General features: G+C 40.0%; 1 pseudogene; it reads right to left on the bottom strand.

Annotated features, from left to right (window-relative positions):
- Positions 1-1271: 1271 nt before the first annotated feature.
- Positions 1272-2698, bottom strand: LOC114216491 (Y-box-binding protein 1 pseudogene; annotated as a pseudogene).
- Positions 2699-9177: the final 6479 nt, after the last annotated feature.

Raw genomic sequence — 9177 nt, 5'->3', positions numbered from 1 at the left:
ATAACCACTTCTGGTTCTTTTAGCTGTATCTCATAGACTCTACCATCTTGTTTCTTGATGCTTTTTGTGCCATTTACAGTTACTGGTTTTAGACATTACTTATTACCTCCCAGCACTAACAGATGAGGATTTAGCACTCTTCCATGACCCCCATCCTTCAAATATTATTATATCCCATGTTTTGGTTAAGTCAACATAAATTATTTATATTGCCCTGTCCATATAAATATTGTTTATAGATTAATATGTAATTTATTATGTTACATTTCCTTTTTTCCTATAACTTCGGTTTCCTGGGTTATTTATAATCTGGTTTTCTTGTTGTTATGTTTGTTTCACTTGCTGTACATCTAGCATTATTTACCTCCCAGAAATCTTAATATTAATTTTTAAAAATTGAACTATCCTACTGAAGTGAAAAACTTATCAGTAGAGCCAAACATATCAAATTCTTCTTGCTTGCGTGTTTTTTGGTGCTATCCCCTCACCCCTCTGCCCTCCTGCTCCAATAATAGACGCACTGTTTTCTAGGTACTCCGCATACCAGGTAATTCCCCTGGCCACCCTTTTGTGTTGACTATTTTCTGAATCTAAGATTTCCCCTCTTTCTGTGCCTACATTTTTGTAGAGCAAATCACACATTGGGGGGCTCTTTTCGGAGAACTTATTGCCCGATACATTTTTATTTACTCATATTCGATTGATAGTTTGGATAGGTAAATAATCCAAGGCTAACCATTTTTTCATGGTGCATTTCCCTACTCTCTTGGCATCTTGTGTTTGCCCTTACCCTTCCTTGAATGTGATCTCTGCTTCCTTTCTGGAAGTACTTACCCCTAAGACAGGTGTTCTGCAATCTTACCATTCCACGCTTTGATGCCTGTCTCTCTTCATTCATCATACCAATAACTCATTGGGAACATGTTCACCAGTAACAGGATTTTTTTAATATTATCTCTTTAATATTTCCTCATCAATTTGCGTGCACACATTCTCTCTCTATCTCATTCTCTGTCTGGAATTCTTACTGTCCTGATTGTGGACCTCCTGTGTCGCATGCTTGGTTTTCTTATTTTCCCTTTCCTGTGACTAGTCCTTTTGCCTTTTATACTATTTTTAAAAAATTCCTGTATAACTAACATACAGTGTTATATTAATTTCAGGTGTACAACATAGTGATTCAAGAATTCTATCCATTTCTCGCTGCTTATTCTATCCATTTCTCCTGCTTATCAGGATCAGTGTACTCTTTTTTTTTTATTTAAGACCTTTATTAACGGGTGCTTGCCGTTTGTTGATTTTTTTGAAAAAATCAAGTTGTAAACTTTTTATTACAAATTAAAAATGAGGTTCTTAAAAATCTCAACTTGACCAGATATGAAACAATTTAAAAACCTTTAAAGGTGTATTGAGAAAAGCCAGGTTTTTTTTTTTTTAAAAAAACACGTTTGTCATTACCAAAAAGAGGCGTCTTTAGGTAAAAATAATAAAAACCCCATGCTGCATAGATAATGCAGATAGTTCTATTTATCTGGTCAGTGGGCAAAAAGCAAGCACTTAAGGTCTTCAGCTCCAATCTTTTGTTCATTTCTTATTGCTGGAATTTCATCTTCATTTCTTCGTGTTGGATGACTAAACCGGATCGGATGATGGTAGAGATGGTAAGCCGGCATTTACTCAGCCCCGCCCTGCTCAGCCTCGGGAGCGGACGAATTCTCAGCTGGTGGATCGGCTGCTTTTGTCTCTTTGCCATCTTTGTGGTTTAGGGTTTTCTGGGCGTCTGCGTCGGTAATTGACGTTGCGGCGGTACCGACGTTGAGGTGGCTGCTGACCTTGGGTCTCATCTTGATTTTCCTTATCTTCCTCATTGCCATCCTCTCTAGGCTGTCTTTGGCGAGGAGGACCCCTGCGGAATCGTGGTCTATGACCCCGATACATATTCTGTCTCACTGGTCTACCTTGTTCTCCTGCACCCTGGTTGTCAGCACCTTCCATCACTTCTCCCTGCGCAGGAGGGTTGGAATACTGTGGTCGCTGCCCATAGGGTCTCCGCATGTAGTATGGTGGGAACCGTCGCCTGCGGTAGGGCCGGCGCTGTTGGGCCTGGCCTTCGGGAGCACTTTCCGATCCCTCGTTCTTTTCCCCACTCTCGCTATTCTGGTAATTCTGCTGGTAATTGCGTGGAGGACCCCTGCGACGTGGATAGCGTCTGTAATGGTTACGATCTGCTGCATATTTACTGCCTTGCACTGGAACTCCACCAGGGCCTGTCACATTTGCTGCCTCCATACCCTTTTCTCCTTCAACAACATCAAACTCCACAGTCTCTCCATCTCCTACACTGCGAAGGTACTTCCTGGGGTTATTCTTCTTTATGGCAGTCTGGTGTACAAATACATCTTCCTTGGTGTCATTCCTGTTGATGAAACCATATCCGTTTCTTACATTGAACCATTTTACTGTTCCCAAAACCTTCGTTGTGATGACCTTCTTGTCCCCGCCGGCAGGCGCCGCCGATGTGAGGCCGCCCGGGCCGCCGCTCCCTGCGCCGCTGCCGGTGGTGCCGGCCTTGGTGTGGGCAGCGCTGAAGGCGGGGGCGGCGGGCGGCTGCTGGGTCTCGGCCTCGCTGCTCATGGTTGCGGTGATGGTGACTGGGGCCGGCTGCGGCAGCTGCGGCTCCTCCCGGGGTGTGATGGTAACTAGGATCAGTGTACTCTTAATCCCCATCACCTATTTCACCCATCCCCATCCACCTCCCTTCTTGTAACCATCAGATTGTTCTCTATAGTTAAGAGTCTGGGTTTTTTTTTTGGTCTCTTTACTTCTTCATTTTGTTTCTGAAATTCCATGTATGAGTGAAATCATATGGTATTTGTCTTTCTCTGACTGACTTATTTAGCTTAGCAACCTCTAGATCCATCCATGTTTTTGAAAATGGCAAGATTTCATTCTTTTCTATGGCTGAGTAATATTCCATTGTCCTTTAATACTATTTTTTTCTGGGTGATTTCTCCAACTTCATATTCTAAAAATTCTATTAACTTTACAATTGTCTGCTGACATGTTTTTAAATTTCTCTGAACTCTTATTCTTTTCCTTCTCTACTTCTTTTTCTTCAATAATGTGCTTTTCTTGATTTATGGATACATTATTTCTTAGCTTCCTGATTATATTAATTATAGGTCTTTCCAACACAATTTTTCAGTCTTCCACATTTCTGGTTCTTCTATTTTAAATTTTATCTTTTTAAAAAATATTTATTTCTATTTTACATTTTGGAGATTGCACTCACATTATAGGGATAGTTGGTCGTTTGTCTTTAGAAGCTCTACTTGCTAATTGGAGGCTCTGTGCATGTGTATGTGAGGGGGATGGTTGTTGACTTGAGGTTTTACTACTGCAGGATGAAAGGAGAAGGACCTAGTTGTACAAATCTCAATATTTGTTGGCTTTTTATTTTGGTCAGGTCCTTTGTATCAGTTTTCTACAACTGCTGTAAAAAATTCAGGGGCGCCTGTGTGGCTCAGTCCGTTAAGTGTCTGCCTTCGGTTCAGGTCATGATCCTGAGGCCTGGGATTGAGCCCCGTGGTCGAGCCTCACTTGGAGCCCCGAGTCAGGCTCCTGGCTCAATGGGGAGCCTGCCTCACCTCCTTCCCCCCACTTGTACTCTTTCTCTCTCAAATAAATAAATACAATCTTTAAAAATAAATAAATAAAAATGACCACAAACTCAGCTACCACAGATTAAACTAACACTGGTTTATCTCATAGTTGCGTAGTTCAGAAGCCCAAAATGGGTCTTGCTGGGCTAAAATCAAAGTGTGAGCAGGTTTGGGTTTCTTTCCAGAGGGTCTATAGGAGAATCACTTATCCTGCCTTTTCTCCTTTCTAGCAGCTGACCATATTCCTTTGCTCATGGCCTTCTTCCATTTTCAAAACCAGCAGTGGCTGGTCAAGTCTTTCTTATATCTCATCACTGACTCTGACTCTTCTGCCTCTCCCACATTTAAAACACCCTATGGGGGCGCCTGGGTGGCTCAGTCGTTAAGCGTCTGCCTTCGGCTCAGGTCATGATCCCAGGGTCCTGGGATCGAGCCCCGCGTCGGGCTCCCTGCTTGGCGGGAAGCCTGCTTCTCCCTCTCCCACTCCCCCTGCTTGTGTTCCTGTTCTCGCTCTCTTGCTCTCTCTGTCAAATAAATAAATAAAATCTCAAAAAATAAAAATAAAAAATAAAATAAAACACCCTATGGTGACTACTTGAGGCGACTCAGATAATCTAGGATAATCTTATGTTAAGGTCAACTGATTAGTAACCTTAATTCCATCTGCAACCTTAATTCCCCCAGGCCTGTATATATTCACATGTTTGGGGGATTAGGACATGGACATCTTTAGGAGGTCACTGTTCTGCCTACCACACATTCCAGTTTCCTGTTTGATAATCTCTTCTGGAAGCAGAGCAAGGAACAGGGCTGGGATGTTTTGATATTTTATAGGAACTTCACACATTCTCCCTGTTTTCTGCAAGGGCTCACTTCCCCTTCTCTGATGTACATTGTTTCCTGGAGTGTGGGTTTTCTATGATTTAATTAATCTGGAAGATGAATCTCTGACTCTTGCCAAGGATAGAAATCCACCCAGAAGTATAAAACCTGCCTGGGAGTGTGATAGTTCCCTATATGGGAGGAGTGGGGGTGGTAGTGCTGTGTGGGTAGCTGAGTGGCTTTGTACGAGAGGATAAGATGTGGGAGGCTCACAGCTGGGGTTTGGGTTTTTGTTTTTTGTTTTGTTTTTTTCATTCCCTCAGGCTTTCAGATAATCTTTCCATTTTCAATTCTAGCCACCAATCCCACCTTTTTAGCTACCTGGTATATTCCCAAGCCTTCTTAGGATTCATCTGTCTGCTTTCCTTCTTTCAAATTTATTGACCTCTCTTCAATAATTTCTTCTCACATTATTTTTCCTCCCATGGGCTTATATCTTATTTCATTCCTTTATTTTTATTTTAGTGAGACTTTTGGATGGATCAGATATAAACAAATGGAATCATTACGGAGAAGCTGTTCATCATTTTTAAACAAGTGATAAAACTAGAGAACAACAGTTATTATTTAAGTTGTCACTAAACATGGAGAGGGGTTCTGTATAAATTGTATTTATGTATAAATACATAAACATTTGTATTTGGCTAATTGGGAAAGCGAAGTAAAAAATGAGAAAACAAGAAAGAACAGAAAAAACGAGAAAACAGGAAAAAACAGAAAATAGGAAAAAACAGAATAGCAGATTAAGATTATTCCAAACTGCAGAATTAATCTAATATCACGTTTTCAACTGGATTAATGAGTCCAGATGATGTAAGAAAAACTGTGCAATTTCTTTCCTATCACTACTTCTGCATTTTTGAAAACTTAATTCTGAATCATCTCTGAGTTCTTGAGATTATAACTCCAGGGCATGGTATTTTTTGAGATGAGGCATATCTAAGAATCCCTATCTTTACCTTCATGCCTGAAAGATAGTTTGTATAAGTATAAACATTTTTAGTTATTTTTTTCGTGAAATTTCTTTAGATGTTTCCCCATTGTGTGGGGAAGGTGGTGTTATGCAGGCATTTCAGGAAGCTGACCTTTTGTTCCTTTCTATAGAGCCTGCCTATATGCTTCTGAGACATTTTTATCTCGAAATCATAAATGTAAACAAATTTGGGTTATATGCTATCAATAGTCTAAAAATAATAAACAATGAAGGTTACTTTAACATACATATTGACACATTTCTGAGATTAGACTAAAATATGGAACAATGTTATAATCAAGGATTCTTTGTATCAAATACAAATTGTCCTGCTTAATGATCTGTCCTAATTAAAAGCTGTCTTAATTTTTAAATGAGATTCTCTATGGATTCACAAGTGGGATTATAAATTAAAGGCTGGTTAAAAGCTGAATCACTTAATTATCTGGAAATTTCTTACTTTAAAATTGTTTAAGTCTATGTAACTAATTTACCCTCCTTATTTCAGAATGTCAAAGCCATAAAGGCTGGTGTTTATCCTTTTTGTAGGAGCTGACATATGTGTAGAGCTTTAGATTTTATTACAGAGAGTGGACATTGTTAAAATCCTACTTGGCCATTTTAGAGGCAAAAAACCTATTTCATCTGATGTAATTATCATTTCCTCTTTTCACCTTTTTTTTTCACTCTGGAGAAGTCCTCTATTCAAATCACAAGTGCTCTTTTGTTTCTTCCTAAACCTGTTGTTTCAGGGTGTTATTTTTATGAGCTATACAGTCCTTAAAGGTAGGGCCAAATATCATTCATTTTTATATTTGTAGGGCCAAGCCCCAAAATTAGCTTGAAAGACTGAGTGTGGATGAGCTGTGGGTTATGTGCTTTGATAGCAGAGCATACATTTAAGCTAGGAGTCACAGTGGCCTTCCTCCTATCCCTGCATATTCCTCTGGCCTCCCAGAGCAGAAAGTCGGACCCCTGGCCTTAGTTGGGAGCTTCTTATCTAGAGGCATGGATTGTAATCGAGCGTACACAGAATATTTGCCTTTGGGAGGCCCATTGCCCATGTCACCATGGTACTGCCAACAGCGTATTTGACAACATCTTGAGAGTTTGAGGTCAGGGCTAGGATACCTGCTGTGAAGCTATAGTACAGTTGAATCACAGCTCAATAAAATGCAAGTGCTGAAACCTGCTCAGGAAGGTGAGATTTACCTGGATGGCAGGACTGGAGAATAACGTAAGACAGCAATGAATTGCTAAATTCTCTGCACAGACTATGACAGATTTTGGATTCATATACCCTAAGAGAGTCTTCATCATTATTGAGGCACTGAAGTTTTAGGAACATCACTATTCTCTCTATATATCTCAGGGGTGTGTGTGTGTGTGTGTGTGTGTGTGTCTGTGTGTGTGTGTGTGTCTCTGTGTGTGTGTGTCTGTGTGTGTGTGTATCTGTGTGTGTATACACCTGTATAGTAAATTGCACTGTATGTTATACCCATTGAAGATTTATATCTGCTTGGTCTCCATTCTCCAATGTAGAATTTTTTGATCACGGTCTCTGACAATTCCTTTAATGAACAAGTGAAGTCCTGTAAGTAGCTTGAGTATTTCAACAACCATCAACCAAACTTGTAAGCAGAAACATCTTTGTAATGCCTGGATCATTGACTTTACCTAACCAAATCAAAGTAAATAAAGAATCAATCATCTTAAATTACACTTTAAATATTTATTTCAGCTTCTGGCCTTGCCCCAAGCCTGTGAGAGATCTGGTTAGTGTTTATGAACTGCCTTCCAGATGGGTGGGAGCAAGCAACCCTCCTGCCCTCTCTCAAGTTGCTCTTCAGCAGACTTCTCTGGTCTTTTTTGTACCTTTGTCATGGAAGAATTCCAGGACTATGATGGCTCAGATTAATCTAAATCATTTGGAAAAGTTTTCATTCAAATCCTAACCTTATGAAGAAATGTATATCAAAACTGAATCTAATCACAAATAACAGCCACAGAAGAATCTTTAAATACCTCCTACTACAGGATTATTTCTTTATGATGCAAGTTGAAATTAAAGGCAATATGTAAAATTCTTCAAGGCAATAAACAAATAAAGCAATAAAATAGGGGTGCCTGGATGGCTTAGTTGGTTAAGTGCTTGCCTTTGGCTTAGGTCATGATCCCAGGGTCCTGGGATCAAGCCCCACTTCAGGCTCCCTCTACATCTGCCACTCCCCCTGCTTATGCTCTCTCTCTCTCTCAAATAAATAAAATCTTAAAAAAAAAAAAAAACACAATAAGTGGTGCCTGGGTGGCTCAGTCGTTAAGCGTCTGCCTTCAGCTCAGGTGATGATCCCGGGGTCCTAGAATTGAGCCCCGCATCGGGCTCCCTGCTCAGTGGGAAGCCCGCTTCTCCCTCTCCCACTTCCCCCTGCTTGTGTTCCCTCTCTCGCTGTGTCTCTCTCTGTCAAGTAAATAAATAAAATCTTTAAAAAAATAAAAATAAAAACCACAATAAAATAAAGTAAAAATTTAAAATAGTAAGCAAAAAATAAGGAATCTCTCTCAAATTCCTGCCAGAATTTTCCTATTTATGTATGCTGGGGATCTCGTGTGTATAGCCTCCAAACTATATGGCATCTATATTCCTGGTAACTGATCTATAAATTTTATTCAATCAAATGCATTTATATATAAATAGCTAACATATATTACTTCTATGTGACAGGCATAGTTCTAAGTGCTTTGCATATATTTACTACTCAATCTCCATTTAGCTTTTGTTATCCCTATTTACAAATTAATTTGCAGGGGTGCCAGGGTGGCTCAGTCAGTTAAGCATCTGCCTTTGGTTCAGGTCATGATCCCAGGGTCCTGGGATCGAGCTCGGCATCAGGCTTCCTGTTCAGCCAGGAGTTGGGAGTCTGCTTCTCCCTCTCCCTCTGCTGCTTCCCCTGCTTGTGCTCTCTCTCTCTCAAATAAATAAATAAAATCTTCAAAAATATTGAGGTGCAGAAAGGTTAGTAACCTTCTCAAGGTTGTACAGGTAGGATGTAGAACTAGATCCAGTCCCAGGCAATCTGATTCTAGCATCAAAGTGCTTAATCACACAAATTATACCTCTCTAAAATTCTTAATTTGGGGTGCCTGGGTGGCTCAGATGGTTAGGCATCTGCCTTTGGCTGAGGTCATGATCCCGGGTCCTGGGATCAGCCCCACATCTGGCTCCTGGCTCAGCAGGGAGCCTGCTTCTCCCTCTGCCTCTCCCCTTGCTCATGCTCTCTCTCTTTCTCTGTATCTCTGTGTCTCGAATGAATAAATAAAATCTTAAAATTAAATAAAATTCTTAATTTGATACACATATTTATCCAATCCTATAATTTTAAATAGTTTCCTGAGTGGAAGGGTAAAACAAAGGAGAGCTGTTCAAAAATGTTAGGATCAAATGTTATACTGCTGTGTTCATTAAAAAAAAAAAAAATCTTTCACTTCCCTATAAGGCATAAAGAAATGTATATGGTATATAGAGTATAAAGAAATGTGTCCTCATCCAGATACATTAAACTGGGTGTTCCCGAAATGGTTTTGAACTCAGAATCTTTGATGATTATAGATAAAGTGACTTAGGAGAACCTAATCTAATCAAAATGATTTGAGCTAAACACA

The sequence above is a fragment of the Eumetopias jubatus genome, unplaced genomic scaffold (assembly GCF_037043125.1).
Source record: "Eumetopias jubatus isolate StellerSeaLion01/CBP00866 unplaced genomic scaffold, mEumJub1_p1.0 scaffold_3, whole genome shotgun sequence".
NCBI lineage: Eukaryota > Metazoa > Chordata > Mammalia > Carnivora > Otariidae > Eumetopias > Eumetopias jubatus.
The sequence above is the reverse complement of the archived record's forward strand: the minus strand, read 5'-3'. Positions and strand labels throughout refer to the sequence as shown.